This window comes from Callospermophilus lateralis, chromosome 3 (assembly GCF_048772815.1).
Source record: "Callospermophilus lateralis isolate mCalLat2 chromosome 3, mCalLat2.hap1, whole genome shotgun sequence".
In the NCBI taxonomy this organism is placed as follows: domain Eukaryota; kingdom Metazoa; phylum Chordata; class Mammalia; order Rodentia; family Sciuridae; genus Callospermophilus; species Callospermophilus lateralis.
The window spans coordinates 166027783-166046062 of NC_135307.1; the positions used below are offsets into that span (position 1 = coordinate 166027783).

The following is an 18280-nucleotide window of genomic DNA, read 5'->3' on the forward strand; positions in this document are numbered from 1 at the left end:
TTTTCCTCTTTTAGTTTTTATATTATCAAGAGAAATAAAAACAAAAGGTATAAAGCAAAATTATTTATTTTTTAAATAATTAATAGTTCCTAAAATCTTGGATGAGTGGGCATGATTTTGCTTCTCATATAACATATCTTCAATTATATATATATAATATATATATATATATATATATTATATATATTAACATTTTAGTTATATATAGAACATCGTCACTACATAAATATACAACTTCATTATATATAAATATATGTTTCTGATACAACATCATCACAATATTTTATGTATATATTTTTTCATATATGTATATTGGAAAATATAAAATTTCAGGAAATTACTTGTTTTATCCCTCTTCCCTTGCTACATCTGGGGTGGCCAGGATTAATTTTTGTAATGTATAGAATGGGAGGTATAGGAGTGGAGGAAGCACTGCTGAAATTTTATAATTTTATAGCTTTAATTTATAGGAGCTCCACACACCATGGAGAAGTACCTATGAGTACTAACATAGGAGGTTGGCTTAATTTATTAGAAGATAGTGTGTTAGGCACATGTACACACACACACACACACACACACACACACACACATGCACACTCCAATTGCAATCATTAAGTCTTGTTACTTTTAGTCAAAAAACAAGTCTATTTAATCTAGTTGGTTTAGGCTATGATAACAACAGTGTAACATGTGAATTAACTATATTCACCCTTTTCTCTGGAGACATGGGTAAGCATTGCAAGTATAATTTAATATGACATTTATCTCCTTAATATGATGTCTTTTACAAAGCAAAACATTACAGTCTTTGCTTACATGGGTTTAAATAATAGCTAACAATGTGTACTTCCCTTTGTTGAGATTTACATTTGCATTTCTTACATGCAATGTCTCCTTTAGCAAAAAGACCACAACCCTATTCATTTTTCTAAATTCTCTCTCTATGGATCTCCTTCAATTTTCTGACTTATATTGTTATATAAGGATTCATTTTTCATTTTCATTACTGGTTATAACCCAATCAAAACTTCTGTTGTTGCGTAAAAAGACAGATCAATGGAATATGATAGAAAGATACTAGTAAACAACAAGATAATAATTGAGTATGTTGTAAAATGGCCATAACAAAGAAAAAGCTATTGCTGGAACTTGGGATCTAGAAAAGCAGTTGGATAACAACTTCATACTCCCATTTCTGAATATAAAAACTGGGTGTTAATGATGTTAGTAATAGACAAATCATACTCTTTTTAATTGATGGGTTCAATGGTGAAGCTTAGAAGAATCAAAAAAATATTTATTATTCTGATTTAGTGGAGAATATATATTATATTTGAACATGTGAACATTTGTAAAATCTGACCCCATATTAGCAATAAAACTAATCAGAATTTAAAATTAACTGTACTGGTATTATGCTGAATAGTCTCTGATGACACTGCAGTTGAATTTAAATTAATAATTAAAAAGTGACAAGAGATTCACCATTATTTTATAAATACAAAATCAGACATTATTAAGTGATTCATGGGTCAAAAAATAGAAAATTATGGAAATAATGGAAATCAGGATATATTTAAGTATCAATTACAGTAGACATTCTAAGTGCCAACATTTGTAAGACAAAGTTAAAATGAGACTTAAAAAGAAATGGCCTTGAGTCTTTATATTAGGAAGTAAAATAGGCTTGAAATTGGGAAGGTTGTATCTAATTTCAGGGTATATAAATACAACTGGGAATAACCTTGTTCCAGAACACTGTTTGAGTTAATAAGAAAGAATAAAAAGCTAAATAGTAAAATCAAATAAAGGACAGACATTTGAATTGATGATGCAAAGAAGTAAAGATCTGAATGAACATCTGCAAAGATGCTTAACTTTGTTAGACTCAATCAAGTGCACATTTTAACCAGATTATAAGTTTAAAAAAATAAGTCATACATGATTTGTATTCACTTGATTAAAAAATTGACACTTCTATTTCTTAACAAGGATGTGGACTGACAACAATCATCTATTTTCCTGGGGAGTTAAAGTAGTACTACTTCTTAAGAAATCACTTAAAAATTACATTACTAGGTTGAAAATATCCATAGTACAAAACTCTAAAATTTTATTCTTAGTTATACTTCAGGAGTTACAGAACTCTTGAAATGAGGTGCATTGGGGGGACATTGACAAGAATGTTCATAACAAGATTATTGAAAATATAAAAAAATTAATTAGCACAAGAATGCCTATCACTAGAATGGATCAAGGAATTGCAGTGCCTTCTCACAATAATACATCATGCATGTGAAAATGAAAACACTACCATTCTAGGCATCAGCATGGATGATCTCAAAACATGATGCTCTGATGAAGAAGTAAATTATAGAAGTACCTATACAGTATGTTTCCAATTCCAAGTGTTCAAAAAATAATATGCTATTTAGAAAGATGTGTGTGTGTGTGTGTGTGTGTGTGTGTGTGTGTGTGTGTGTGTGTGGTATAGGTATATATATTCAGTATATATATATATACACACATAGTTTGGATATATATTATTTTTTTCCCCAGGGGAATCATAAAGAAAAAAGATCATAAGTGAGATTTCAGCATTGTGCTTACTTCTTTTGGAGATGGGGAACAGTGGTGAAATGAGTTTTGGGAAGGGTGTAAAGGGAGTATTGAGAATTCTGATAACATCTTTTGTTACCATAGATTTGCTCTACAGAGAGTAAGTTGACAATATCTGCTTCAATTCCCCAAGCATCTTTCCTATGAATATTGCAAAAACAGCTCCACACAAGCATAATAATATACACAGAAGGTCAGTCACTGCAGCACTATTTATCATAGTTAAATAGTGGAAACATTTTAAATCTTATCATTAAGGGACTATCACTATGTGATTCTTCCATGCAGTGGGAATTCAATGGAACTATACAAACAAAAGATTCCTGAAGATCTTTATGAAGGGATATGCAAAGGCCTTGAAAACATTGTTTGTGGAAATAAATGTACAGCATGCTAACACTGGTATGAAAACAGGATAAAGAATATGAAATTAGGGCTGGGTAGTGGCTCAGTGGTAGAGCACTTGCCTAGCATGTGTGAGGCACTGGGTTTGATTCTTAGCACCACATATAAATAAATACAAATAAAGGTTCATTGACATCTAAAAAAAATTTAAAAAATGAATATTAAATTAAGTATGTGGATATGTTCAAAATAATATATTTTAAAGTAAATGCAAAATTAAGATCATTATTTGAGGGGAAGTAACAGGATGGATGAAAGGTATGGATAAAAAGGGGCTTCTCACTATCTAGCATTTCATAACATTTTCATGTTGAACCACATAAAATTGTTATTTCCAAGGAAGGGAACAGGACTATTGAACAGGAAGTGTGTGAGGTAGACTGGTATATTTGTTCCTCTTGAATTCTATGATTGCAATAAAATGCATATGTTAACCATTAATAAAATAAATAAAATAGCATTAACAACCAACAGGATAGCCATCCAGTTCTCATTCATTCAGATACTAGTAAGAAAGTAACCACAAATTCTGTCAATAACTAGTTGGATGTCATAGGGTTGGCATTTCCTTAAAAGATGAAACTTTTCCTTATTTGAAAAAAACATATCCCACGAGGTGACAAAGCTATTTAAATTCCCTACAAGTGTTCCTTGGGCATATGTTGGTTGTGGGGGAAGTGTTGCTGTTCATACCTTCTTTGAGGGGGAGAAGTAAAACACATCTGAAATAGCTTGGGAGAAAATTAAAACTGTCTACCTCACATAGATGCATGAAAGTATTAATAATTTCATTAAAATATTTTGTACATAATTTAATCTTTAGAAAATAATACATGGGCATAATTATATGCAACCATGAAATTAATACAGATAAATGTAAATCTCTCTCTCTCTCTCTCTCTCTCTCTCTTTAAACATGGTTCATTCTTTTGTCAAGGCTGGTCAGGGGTTTAAAAGAGATCCTCCCACTTCTACCTTATGAGTAACTAGGACAACAGGCATGTGTCATGATACCCAGCTATTACAACCTGATCCAAAATATATCATGGATACTTATTGATATAGCACATGTGTAAATAAATTTAAAAATTCAATAAAATGTAACAACATCAAGCATGTGATTTTGAGAGATGACTGACACCTGATATTGAAGGGCCTGGCGGAGCGAACCACCTCCCCGCCCACAGTGAGATCATTAGGACACTGGTATGTGCCACTCTCTTGACACTGTCCAAACATCTTATTCTTAGCAGCTTCTCCTCAAATCTTTTCATCTTATACTTTATGCCCTTTGAGCACTAAAAAAGAGACACCTTTTTCCATTTGTCTGGGAATCATCACAAGTATTTTAGCCTTTTTATTTCTCATAAAATGAGACGGGGAATTGAATGTATTTATCTAATTTTGATCACATAGATCCTTGATTTAGACATATAACCTCTTTGGGCTTAATGTGATTTTCTATGAATGCCAGCCTCCCTTCAGGTCCATCACTTTGACAACGCAAGTGGAAGGGAAAGGAGGCTTCTGGAATTCCTACAGCTCTTCTTAGTAACTCCTAAACAGCCTTCCTCTGAATCATCTCTTACATGCTGTTATCAGCTATAGTTAAGTTGAACATACCTTCTTTACTGCTTTACCTTCTTTTACATAAGAAGAAAAGAAGTAGTGGGTCCAGGCATTGGTTCACGTATTCAACAATTTTAAGACTGACATTTTTAGTTTAATTGGGCAGATCCTCAATGTCACAAGATGGTTGCTATACATCCTGCCAAACCACATGAAGACAACTGCCATCACCAATTTCTTCCTTTCCTACCAAAAGTAATTACTATTCTAGTATTTATCACCATAGACTAAATTTGCCTCTTCTGGAATTTCACATGAATGGAGCTGCATGGTTCATGCGATCATTTACAATATGCATAATCTTTTGTGTCTGGCTTCTTTCATTGCATTTGTTGTCTTGAGAGTTATTCATGTTGTGGTAATTGCTCAGTAGTATGACATTATATGAATATGCCACTGTTTATTTATCCACTCTCCTACTGATAGACATTTGAATTGCTTCCAGTTTTTAGCTGTTATGAATAAGGCTGCTGTGAGCACTGATGTACAAATCTTTGTGGGAATTCATATATAGAGATAGAAATCCCAAGCCAGAATTGCTGGGTCATAGGACCAATGTACATTTGGCTTTATAAAACATCCCCAAGGAGTCTTCTAAAATGGCCAAACCATTCTGCATAGTTATTTTTAGTGGCGTTATAATTCTGGAATTGATGCATTATCAACTATGTAATTATTCAACATTTAATTTATATTGTTTTCAATGTTGCTTTTTATATGAAATGCTGCAATGAGCACTCTCATGCAAATATTTTTATATGATACTGGAATATTTCTGCTGTTGGACTGTTTCGTTGAGAAACTAAGGGTTGGATTACTGAATATTATCATGACTTTCAACTTCACAGAAGTCTGTACTAGTTTATATCTCCTTATGAAATTTGAGAAATATTACTATTTCTAAGGTCTTTTTTGTTGAGTTATAACACAGTTACAATAACATGCATAAATCTTAGATATACAGCTCAATAAAGTTTTACTCATTCCAAATCCAACAGTTATGGCCCAGATCAAAAAAAGAACAATTTCAAAATGTAGAAACCCCATGTCTGTTTCATATTCTATCATGCCTCACAAAGAGAACCAGTACAAGGATTATACTTGTATTTAAGTTTCATGTAAGCACAATCATATAGTATATACGTACATATTTTCTTGAGTAAGTTTTAAAAGACAAAATAAAACTTTTATTCCATGTCCAATCTTAATTTTTCTTTTTTTGGGGGGGTACTGGGGGTTGAACTCAGGGGCACTTGGCCACTGAGCCACATCCCTAGCCCCATTTTGTGTTTTATTTAGGCACAGGGTCTCACTGAGTTAATAAGCACCTTGCTTTTTGTTGAGGCTGGCTTTGAATTTCTAATCCTCCTGCCTTAGCCTCCTGAGCCGCTAGGATTACAGAAGTATGCCACTGCACCTGGCCAATCTTAAGTTTTAATAGGAAAGAAAATAAACTGAAGCACATATGATAAGAAACAATGACCATCAAGGAAGCACACCAGGTGTGACTTAAGGTGTTTCTACATACATTGTCTCATTTATTATCTTCAATAATGCAATAAGATAGATATAATTATACCTTATCTGGTATAAGAAATCTCAGACTGAGAATTATGTATTTACCTTGGCAAATCTCACAAGACTGGCATGGATGAACCAGAATGTGTATCCAGATATGTCTGACATCATGCTCTTTGCTGGTGTATCTGACATCATGCAGCCCTGTCTCATATCCTCTTGCTATGGGTGACATCATCTTGTTGGGTTTGACACCATGGCCCAGGCTTTAACTATTCCTGTATATTAGTGCTTTCAGATTTCAAATGTTCAATCACCAGATAAAATCTATATAAGCAGCAGGAGATGCTTGTAGTAGCCCTGCCTTTCTCTCTTTTTCATAAATGCTGAAGGCAAGCTGCTAGAGCTGAAGGGTCAAGAGCCGACTTGATAACAGATGTAATTGCCAGGCATGGTTTTCAGAATCAACTGTGCTCTTCCATCATTATCAGCTTTTCCAGCAAATTGAAACAGTAGGTGTATATTAACATTGCATCCCACAGCTGGCTGTATTACTGCTAATGTGGGCCATTTTTTCATTAAAATGCAATCGATACCCCAAGACATTAAAATACAAAGTTGTATAGAATGTAATAAATGGAGCAGGCAATTCTGGAAACACCACATGGATTCAAAAAGTATCTTGTGAGTAAAGACAGTGCTTACATTGGACATTTTCTTCTACTGGAAGACAACTGGGATGTCTGCTGCCTAGCAAAAGGATGATGGAAAGGTAAGTAAAAGCCAGGACTTATTGCCAAACACAGCTGGAAGAAACATAGAAACCATTTAATCTAAATTCTTTTTAAAATCCCAAATGGAAGGAAGATATTAAGTCGTCTCAGACTTTGGAAGTTAAAATTAGATTTTATACTGCAGAAACAAGGTCCAGGAAAATGGTAACACTGTTTCAAAGAAATATCAAATTAGATACATTTGATAAAAACATGCATCAAAGAAACATCATCAGGAAAAGGAAATGCTATAGGTAGTCAGTGCTCATATAAAATTTCAGGTCTATTCAGGTCTATTTCAGGTCTATTCAGGAATAAGCATAGGAATCCAATATTTTTAATAAACCTCTTTCCTAAACTTAAAAAAAAGAAGAAGAAGTATAAAAGAAGTAGAACTGGCTCACATGTGGTGTACACCTGTAAAATCCCAGCAGCTCCGGAACCTGAGACAGGAGGATTTTAAGTTCAAAGTCAGTCTCAGCAATGGCAAGGTGCTAAGCAACTCTGTGAAACCCGTTCTCTAAATAATATACAAAACAGGGCTGGGGATGTGGCTCAGTGGTTGAGTGACCCTGAGTACAATCCCCACAAAAGTAGAAATGTATGTATATAAATCGTAAGTCAATAAAGTGTTACAAATGTAACACAGAAAGGTACCTCCACCAAGATCTTAATACAAAATATTTACAGTATCTCTGAAGCATTCAGATACCTTATGCTGGTTATTATCTCACTCCAAAGTAACTACTATGTTGGCTTTCTTTCAGGGTGACCATTAATAGTAACACAAGGCTTCAAGTAAACATACTAATACTTCAGAAAAAAAGTTAGTGGAAATAGTCAACCTATGAGAAGCAGAATAAGTGTCCTAACAGCTTAAAGTGGGTAGTAATCCACTGAAAACTCTGCATTCTTCTCTAGCCCCCATGCAAAATGACAAGTTCATTTTTGCTCATTTTTATGTAATTTTCTGAATTTAACTCTTTTAATTTAGAAATTATTCATGGATAGTACAGAGGTGGTTTGCCTTTAAAGTTCTACTATCCATTTGACAGCAATACCCCTGATTGTTGGGGACATGTGAAAATGGAATCAATTTTCCTAGTGTCTGTGTGGCATGGTTTCCCTGAGGTCTGGTTTTGAAGATCTCTCTGTGCCCAAAGGCATGAGTCAATCAATTACAGTTGGAGTAAATTGTGTCCCTTCATTATAATTTTTTAGTGTGAAACTAAGCTGTCTAATTGAGACCGATTACCTGAACTTAGCCTTATCAACACCAAAATCAAATTAACTAGAATATTACCATGAAGACAAATATTTATGACATCAATCTCCAATAAAGGCAAACCTAGAAAATGTTTACAAATGCTTAGTACTAATTATAATTAAATAGAATGTATTTCTGCCAAGGTTAAGCTTCTTCTATAATTGGTCAGGAATTAACTTCTTTTATCATTTACATATATATTCATATATTTGTGTGTGTATATAGTATTTTATAATGAATTCATCTTTTCCTCTCCATCCACCTCCGTTCAATCTGAAATTGAAAAATGACTTTTTTTTTCTCCCTTTACATAAATGTCATTGTCAACTGCTTCATTTGGAATATTGGAAGGCTTTGGAAAAGCAACTGAAGGGATATAGGCTGCCAATCATGATTGCTTTTAATATTTTAACTTTTGTTCTTCTGAAAGCAAGTGGTTGGACATTTAGCCTGTGCTCACACCTGTCTACCTGTTCCTAACAAGTCCCTAAAGGTGCCTGGGAAAGTAAGCAGCCTAATTGAGACTTATTAACTGAACTTGGCCTTATTTACACCCAAATTACATTAACTTGAATATTACCATAAAGACAAATATTTATGACATTTCAACCCCCAATAAAGGCCAACCTAGACAATGTTTATAAATGCTAAATGTTAATGAATACATATAATAAATAAATAAAATACATTATAATGAATACATATAAGTAAATAAATAAGCAGCTGCTGTGATATTCCTAACCCCAGCAGTAAAAAATCCCAGTCAGTGTCTCCCTCTTCTGTATTCCAAACCCAGGGGACAAACAGTGAAGCTCTCTCTAGAGAAAAGGGAGAACACATGAATTACTCAGAGTATTTTTAGATGACTTCTGAACCTCAATGAATAAATCTTAGAAAGCAACACTGACTTAGACCAAACAAACCAACTCTGGCTTTTCAATCCAGTCAAAGAAAAGTTTTCAGATTCCAACACTCTGTATCATCTAGAGGACCCTGGAGTTTGTCCCTAAGGGTCTACTTCTGCTCTGTTTAACTACCTATCCACACTTATAAATATTTAATCAGATCACAGGTAACTGCTTTAAAAATGGGAGGGAGAAGAAACCCTGACAGATACTCTTGGACAAACATGACCTTGAGAAGACAAAACCACATTTAAGTGTTAGTCTCATCTTGATTTGCATTTAAGGAGGGGAAACAAGAGTCATAACTGCTGAACAGAAAGGAGTTACTGAATTTTCTGAATTGCCGGAAGCCATATAAATATCTAAATATCTTTCATTAAGTGTACTCTCTAATATTAGATCATAGAATATTAGAGTTGTGATTGACATATATGAATACAATACTGTTTTGCTTTTTGGATATGAAAGGCATTGAAAGGAATAGAGATTTTTTTCCCTTATAATTTTGTTTTATTGCTGTCATTTTTATTTTTCAACTTTGACACTAAACATTGAAAAACATGTTGGAAGATTTTGGACGTTTTAAAGTTAATTAGGTAATTAAATTATTAATGAGTTAATTATGGTGAAATCCTGAGTGCCAACACTGCCCTGTTGATTCCATCTCAAGTGTGCTCCACATGTGGGCCACTGGGGCTGCGGTTTTTAGTCTCAACGGGCACCTCTCTGGCACTGAGGCTCCAGGTGGCACTACAAACACTCAGGTACAAGCATCTCCTTCCAGCCGCTGTATATTGATCTAAATTTAAAAAGGTGTTGACATGCTAGACTCCCAGTAAATTCCATTTATCCTCTTTCAGTGAGTTTAAAACTGTAAGCTTAACACCAAATGATATTCCATGGATATCATCTCTGTGGCCTACCACGTGCTACAACTCACACTTTCCTGAGACTTCAATCAAACCCTCATATTATTCTATGCTCTTTGTTCGTGATTGTGTGCTTTTCCTCCCTGTATCCCCTTTTAGGGTGGCCCCTCTTTTTCTTTCTTTCTGTGTGTGTATGCACACCTGCAAATGTGCATATACACATTTCCTATGATTGGGATCATTTTCAAAAATAACTCTTCAATCTAATTTTTGTTCCATGGGCTTGCTCATCTTTCTTTTGAATTCTCACTGAAACCCAAGCTTCTTGAGGCTTTTGTCTCCTCTTCCACACACCATCCCTGGTGCCTCTGTTAGTACCTGGGACAGAGTAGCCATTCTGTACAAACACTGAATGGAAGACAGTTTAGATATGAATGAACACTAGTGAGATAATCAGACCTACCCACTATGTCCAAGGATATGGTACTTTTAAAGTTCTGAACTGTCAGGGCTTCTATGGTGATCTCATCCTCAACTGCTTATTCCTTCAAGGACCACAAACCATGCTCTATTGCCAACATTCCATGTAATAGATTGGCCTACGCATTTCAGTCAGTTTAAACATGCCAGCATGATTGGCTTTGATGTGAGCAATCTTCATTACATAAGCAGAAGCCCCTAACTTTCTTGCCTCAATAAATGAGTATAAGCCAGGCATGATGGTATATGCCTGTAATCCCAGCAACTCAGGAGGCTGAGGCAGGAGGATTACAAGTTAGTGACCAGCCTCAGCAACTGAGAAAAGGTTCAAGAAACTTAGTGAGACTCTGTCTCAAAATAAAATAAAATAGACTAGGGCTATAGCTCAGTGTGTAAAGCACTCCTGGCTTCAATTCCCTGTATCAACATAAATAAATAAACAAACAAATAAACAAACAAACAAATAAACAAACAAACAAATAAATCTCAAATAAACATAAGTCTTCATTTCATATTCCAATCTTAATTATATTCTTGTGTTTAGAATATTGTAGAGAGGTGGACATTTTTTTACCTTTTTTTTGTGGTTTAAATCACATTTTTTAAAAAATCTATTTTTATTTTACTCATTGTGGTTAAGAATTTTAATGTCACTGTTTTCAAAGACTTCTTCTGAAAATTTGGCAGTGTCTGCTTTCCATATACAGGAGATTGTTTTATTATTTTAAAAGCAATTTCTTTAATTTGATTCTTCTAGGTTACAAGGAAAAGGACTTGCATTCTGCTTTGTCCACGTGTCCAGTGGAAAAAGTATGGAACACAAAGCACTGTAATAAGAACAGGCTTTGGACTTTGGTGGTGCATGCGCAAGGGTTTTTGTCCACCTGGTGGAGTCTGGGAGAAGATAACTGTAGAGTGGGCAGGCCAGCAAGGTGAGCATGGCAGCATTGATAGAATGGGTGTCTCATGTTTGGCTCCCTAGAAAAGCTGGAGATGGGGATTCTTACAGAGAGATTGATTGAGGTAGGGCTTTTAGGAGAAATCTGTAAGGGAGGAAGGAAAAGCAAGATGTAGGCTCAGTTGACCAGCAGTCTCAACTTGATTGCAAGAGGAATTCTGGAATCTAATTTGCATTTCACAATGTCTAGCATTGAGAACGGGGGTGGGGGTGGGGTGGGGTGGGGAGCTTGAGTTCTATATCACCAGATCAGATTCTCTGCTTATATAAGTTTCTCCCTACCAGATGGGAGCAGGTGACTCCTATCTCTCAAGGACAAGCTCCTAGAGATATTTTCAGGTTGGAACCTTAATACCAGGACCCATGGCAGTTGGTGATCCAGGCAGGACACCAATCACATCTGCTACAGTTAAGAATATCTGTGTTAGGGAAAAAAGAGGATCTATTTTGCCTTCTGGACTCTGGTTTCTGTGTGGCCCAAAACACAACACCACCCTTTCTTTGAGGATTTTATGGGTTTCCCTTTCCTTTTGATTGTCAGTGTTGGTCCAGAACAAATTTATTTTCCTAAATTGTTGCAAAAGACTTTGAATATACTAAGTATTCTGAGCCCTAGCTGCTTCTCCTCTTTCAAATGATTGATTCTCAGCTATATTCCTGATTTCTAGGATTTTCAGTTTCATACAAGCAGCATATTTCATTCATTGTAAGACACATTCTTTCATATTTTAACATCTCAGAAGTTAGAATGTTGTATGCCCTAATATTTGTCAGCCTTTCTCCATTATTATTTGCTACATAAACAGAGAGGCCACTTACAATCAATGACTTTTAAAGTTAACAAAACAGGGCATGTTAGAAAGATAACAAACTCACATGGATTATTCTGTAAAAGCACACACTCTTTATGGATCTCTTTTAGTAGTAAAATAATAGTTAGAAGTAAACTTTCACAATGTGGTTCATGCTTAAGTACCAATGTATTTGAACTGGCATAGTATTCCCCTGGATGTACTTGATTCTAAGGACCCTAATTCATTGAAAGGATATAATTTATTAATGTAAAAGAAAGTATATTGGACCATCAAGCCACAGTGAACCCTCAGTGTTTTTACTTTTTCTCTTTCTTCCTTTGCATAAGCCTTAAGATGAATACCCAAAATTCCACAAATTAATTGACACCTTACGATTTTGTACAAATGAGAAGGGCCTACTGGATTAACAAAAATTATGGAAAAAAATGAATTTTTGAAATTCAAGGACAAATAACTGATACAAGGTTAATGAAGAATCACCTAGAATTGGCCCTTCAGGGAGCAGCCTACATAAATGGATGAGAATCATTTATAATTAGGTTTTCCTTTTACACTTGAAAAGTAGCTAAGATGATAAGCTTGTTTATAAGGTTAGGCATATCTTTCATGCCTGCAATTTTATTTCTATTTTTAATTTGCCTAAGGCTAGTTTTCATAGGAATTCCATAGCTAACTTCACATAGTACCTGTATAGAGCAATATCTTGTTGTAATCAGAAACTTTCAGGTTAACAAGTATTCCTTAATCCTGCCCCTGTTTAGATGGATGAAGTTGTACATTCATGCAATAGTTACAGAAGTCCTAGGCCATCTTTAGTACTTCAGAAATGATTTAAAATGCATGGATTTTAAATGAAACAAAACCAGACATCAAAGACTATCTACTGTATGATTCTAGTGATAGGAAGTTTGAGAAAGAAGTTATGTATAGTCATAGAAATTAGATAGTAATTGCCTTTAGCTGGAATAGGGCTGGACTGAACATCTTGGGACAATAATATTTCATACCTTCATTAGGATGGTTGTTGAATGAGTTTACATATTTGTCAGAGGTCTCCACACTTAACATTTATGCATTTTACTGAAGGTAGATTGTTACATAAAATGTATTATTAGGAAGAGGTAAGTAGGTTCTTGCTTGGGTCATGGATCCAATCTTACAAAAGAGGTTAATATAGAAAAAACAAAACCAGCTCTTCTTCTTTGGCACTGCCTATGGAGGTGGCCACCATCTGTATTTGATATCAGGGCTGCCCTCAGACCTCTCATGAAGCCCAAAATCATCAAAAAGAGGACCAAGAAGTTTATCCACCACCAGTAAGACCGATATGTCAAAATTAAGCACAACTGGCATAAAACCAGAGGTATTAACAACAGGGTGCAGAGAAGATTCAAGGCCCAGATCTTGATGCCCAACACTGGTTATGGGAGCAATAAGAAAACAAAGCACATGCTGCCCAGTGGCTTCCAGAACTTTCTGGTCCACAACATCAAGAAGCTGGAACAAATCTTTCTGTGTTGAGATTGCTCACAATGTTTCCTCCAAGAACCACAAAGCCATTGTGGAAAGAGCAGCCCACTGGCCATCAGAGTCACCAATCTTGATGCCCAGCTCTGCAGTAAAAAAAATGAATAGACAGGTCATGCGTGCATTTATTTTGTGTGTGTATGTTTAAATAAAATTACATAAACTTCCAAAAAAGAAAAAAGAAAGAAAAGAAAAAAACAAAAATAGTCAGATCTGGGTAATTGGGAGAAAAATAGTCAGATAGAAGTTAATTATATGATTTATCCAGTTGTTGATAAATCATAAGGCAGTAATAAGGATGCTAACCTTTAATTAACCAATAAGATATTCTGAAATTCCTAAAATGAGATTTCAGAATAAACTGCTTCTGCTTCACCAAATCTTAGTCTCACCAAGGACTTTTCAACAGTTTTTGCCTCTGTAGAGTTAAAAAGTTGAGAACTACCCACAGTTTTTCCACGGGTAAAGTGCTAATGGCCCCTAAAGGGAATTTTCTTATCACTAACACTTAAGTGTGATTTCTAAATAGCTTTTTTCTGTGGGTGCCATGTTTGAGAAAATGCAATTCTTTCTTGACAAAAACATGGACCCTGAAGCATTAATGCTTTAAAAAGGAGATTATGTTAAATAGATTAAAGCAGAATGAAGACGCATCAAATAATGGTTCCGACCTAATAGCACATATTTTTACCCATTATGGATCAGGCATCGCTAACAATGTATCAGATCAAAGATTAATTAAATTTTAAAAAGATAGAAATTTAAAAGCTAAGTTTTCTTCAGAATTTATTAAATGATGTCCTAATATTGTCTTGGTATTCAGCTATGTGAGTGTATAGGCATATAAAATTAATGTTCATATGAGGATTGGGTGGGGGAAAGCAAGACAAATATTGACATGTCATTTTGGTGATTGATTTGTTTCTGGGGTGGAGTCGTAGAGTTCTGTATTTAGATCCTAGTGTATCTACCCTGGAAAATAAATCACTGGGCAATTATAGAGAATGGAAAAAATCATCTAGTTTACTTTTACTCTTCTATCAGATTGGAGCTCCAAGTCTCTTCCTCAGAAGAGCTTCCCGTATATTTTCCTCCCTCTATACTAATTGCACTAACACATTCTCTACTCCTCCTTTGCAGTATTCACCATAGTTATAATATCTTACTCTCCAAACTCTGAGCTGACCAGAAGGCAAGACCTTGTGTCTGTTTCTGCTCACTTTGCAACCTCAGCAGGTCGATTGCTGGCATGTTGCAGTAAACATCCAATAAGTATTGAATGAATGAATATGTGAATAAACAAATAAATAATGAAACTGCAAGGTTATGAATATGAACCACATGAGTACATTAAATGTTTCCTTTGCAGAGTGAAAGTGCCACCTTATGACCCTCAGTCTCCACCTGCCATTTTCTCTCCACTTGGGATTTCTCTCTGAAATCCTATTCTATATCCCACATCTCTGAAAGGCTCAGAAGCATAAGAAATTCCCATATGCACAGCCCTGTAATATTTCTGAAGCTGGGAGAAAGAGAATGACAATTGAGCTTGGTGTTTCTGCTTTTATGGGTCAGTGTAGACTAATATAATGTTAAGAAACAACTCCCAGATCAAATTGTCACAATTAAAGCTCATTTCCAGCAGTTTCCTTCTTCTCAAAGTTATTCAGGGACCTCAACTCCTTCTATTTTTCCTTTCTGCTCTCCTCCTGGCTTTGGAATCTTCCGCATTCCATCAGTGGTTGGACTGGGACTACAGACGGGTTATACCATTTCTGCTCATCATCCCTTGACCAGGACATGACCCTCTGACTACAAGGGATATTGGGAAATGCAGCCTATTTTGTGCCCAGGTAGGAGAGGAGAGAACATGTCTATTAATGGAGCTGATGGAAGTGTTTCTATTACACTGGGATTCTTGGACTCTGCAGCTCCTTTTCCTTCCATTGTGAATCAGACTAACAACGCTCATAGGAGGGCAGACTTTTGGTGGTTGTCAGGCTTGAGTGGCTCTGACTGATGACTGTTTTATTATCAACCCAGCATTGATTCCAATTACAACTATAAAGCATACCCCTCAAAGATGCTGATTTAGTTTCATAGTTTCAGTAAATTCTGTCTTCTTCTTGCATCTCAATGAGGCTACAGGCTTACCTCTAGTATCTTTGGTCATGGGATATTGGACAGAAGGTACCAGACATAAGCAACATTTTTGTGCCATTGCTTATGGCTCGCTGGATGCAGCATGGTGTCATCTCTACTCAGAATGCCTAATCCTTCTATTCCAGTGGTTTGTTTTTTTTTTTTGACCCCTCATCCTTCAAGATTAGCATGCCCTCTTCTTTCAGATGGTTGAACTCATTCCCTGTTAGAACAGGCACACCTGATATATAGGACCTACTTCCTGTAATGAAGAGATTATTCATTTGTCTGCTAATATTGTAAGAACTACAAAGCTGGAAGGATGTTATATTTTTCTGCACAGCCATAACAAAAGTTATGAGGAAAACTTTGGAATGTTTTTTGTGGTTGAGTGGATGCCCTTCCCAACATGATCAAGACTCCACTAGATACATCTTGTCTGAGGTTTTAGTTACCAAGATTTTGGAACTTAAACCCTTATGTGTGACTAGTAGTATTCAGCATCAAAATGAAAAAAATACTTAAGAGTGAATATTAGAATCATAATTTCTCATTTTCTATAAAACGCTAGGATTCTAAAAGAAACCAAGCAATTCAATGCTTCTAATTTAGCTAAATAAAACTGAGGCTATTTTAGTTTGTTGTGAAAATAGCTAACACAGATTTTAGATATTACTTGAATTTACATGCATAAAGAGAATCTGTCTTTGGTAGAGACAATTGTCATTCTGAAATGATCACTGATTGCCTTTCACTTGCATGGGAGGTGAAACTGCTCTGTTGCATTTATGTTGAAATTGGCCATGTGAGTTGCTTTGGTTTTACCATAAGTAGGGCGAGTAGAGATTGTATGTATGACTCCTTTTTGGCCAATGTAATGCTGCAGAAGTGATCAGTGGAGGCTTCAAAGAGGCCGTTGCCAAGGGAGAGCATGGGCTTAGAGGAGTTGCATGATATACATGTGGAGCAAAGCCACCTCAGCCAAGATGTCAAATCTTAACTAATCACCCCTGATGACCCAACAGAAGTGATAATTGATGACTTATCATTGAAGCCACTGCAATTTAAGGTGTTAGTTATGCATCAATATTTAATGTGTACATTTCTTATATGAACTTTTCTTTATTCTGTGCCTCCCTTAAAACCAATGTATACCTAGACTGTAAATTACACAATGAACCAACCCAGATGGTGGGAAGTAGACAATAGGGAGGAAATTCTAATTAACAATTCTTGCAGCTAGTGACACTGGTTTTTGGACAGACCATGCATCATTTTGAATAATTGTAAGGGATACAGGAAAACAGCTACCTATAAAGGCTTGCATACACTACTAACACAAGTTCACAGAGTCTATGTGATAGGAAGAGAGCTACAGGAGAGGTAAATGATTATGTTAGAAATTTCTAATAATTGCATGCAACCTGAGTATATTTAGTGCCATAATTATAAATATAATTTACAGTAATGGTGTCTTCATGCTAACAGTTATTAGTTTAATAAAACTACCACTATAAGAAAGCTGATTCTATTACTGAAAAAGCTCTCTAATTGAAGGGCTATTATTATAGTCACTTTAGAATAGAAACAGTAAATAAGTGGTAGTGCTATTAAAAGTATGCAGCTGTTCATCTGGGATTAAATATATAGAAAATTCTACTGCTTTCCATGGAATAATATTTGAGCCTTGACTTTAACATTGATTTTTTTTTCTGACTTTCATATGCTAATCAATGCGTGGTACAGATACTTTTTAATCTAGGAGCTTGTTGCTCAAATTGTAGTCTGCAGGTCAAAAGCATCAACATGACCTGGGCTTGTTAAAAAAAACAAAAAACAAAAAACAAAAAAAACCCCAGAATCTCAGCCTCCTAATCAATTGCAGAAGATTAATCTTAAGATTTCAAGTAAATTGTAAGAATATTAAAGTTTGAGAAGCATTGATCTTAGATATCCATTTGGAAGAACTACTTAATATACGAAGCAAAAATAATAATATAATAATATTTTATCATACATTGTACGTGGGACATACTATCAAAAACCTGGTCTGGGGTTGTTGCTCAGTGTCAAAGTGCTTGCCTAGCATATGTGAGGTACTGGGTTTGATTCTCAGCATCACATATAAATAAATATAATAAAGGTCCATCAATGACTAAAAAAAAATTAAAAAACAAGTTAAAAAGCAAACAAAAACCTATTGTTGCCGGGAGTGGTGGCATATGCCTGTAATCCTATCAGATTAGGAGGCTGAGGCAGGAGGACTGCATGTCTAAAACCAGCCTCAGCAATAGTGAGGTGCTAAGTAACTCAGTGAGACCCTGTCTCTAAAATAAAACACAAAAAATAGGGCTGGGGATGTGGCTCAGT

The 18280-nt window shown here is 35.3% G+C and overlaps 1 protein-coding gene and 1 pseudogene across 3 annotated transcripts in view; one reads left to right on the forward strand and one right to left on the reverse strand.

The window, feature by feature from the left end:
• The window catches only part of Plcb1 (phospholipase C beta 1), a 707068-nt gene that overhangs the window by 335305 nt on the left and 353483 nt on the right, over window positions 1-18280 (reverse strand). The gene's annotated exons all lie outside the window — the stretch shown is intronic.
• Window positions 9800-13876, forward strand: LOC143393512 (large ribosomal subunit protein eL32 pseudogene; annotated as a pseudogene).